This window comes from Nestor notabilis, unplaced genomic scaffold (genome assembly GCF_000696875.1).
Source record: "Nestor notabilis isolate BGI_N333 unplaced genomic scaffold, ASM69687v1 scaffold8171, whole genome shotgun sequence".
Lineage (NCBI taxonomy): Eukaryota > Metazoa > Chordata > Aves > Psittaciformes > Psittacidae > Nestor > Nestor notabilis.
The window spans coordinates 51,478-51,877 of record NW_009913336.1 but is presented as its reverse complement, the minus strand read 5'-3'; positions in this window follow the sequence as shown (position 1 = coordinate 51,877).

Sequence of the window (400 nt, the reverse complement as noted above, 5' to 3'; positions counted from 1 at the left end):
TGGGCGAACCGTCCCCGGGGAGCCTCCCGCTTGGGCAGCCCGAGAGGGGCGCAGCCTCCCCGGGGGGTGTTTTCGGTGTGAAATGAGCTTGTTCCGCAGCCTGGGTCCTTGCGCTGCCGCCGGGGTGCTCAGCGCTGCGGGCGCGGCTCGCTTCAGGCCCCTGTCCCTAAGGAGCTGCCGGAGGAGGGAAGGGGAGGAAAGCTCCGTAGGAAGCTTCCTACAGGGGTGCTGGAGAGAGACTCTTCATCGGGGACTGTAGCGATAGGACAAGGGGTGATGGGTGTAAACTGAACCGGGGAAGGTTCAAGTTAGATCTAAGGCAGGAGCTCTTCCCTGTGAGGGTGCTGAGGTGCTGGCACAGGGTGCCCAGAGAAGCTGGGGGTGGCCCCCCCCCCGGCGC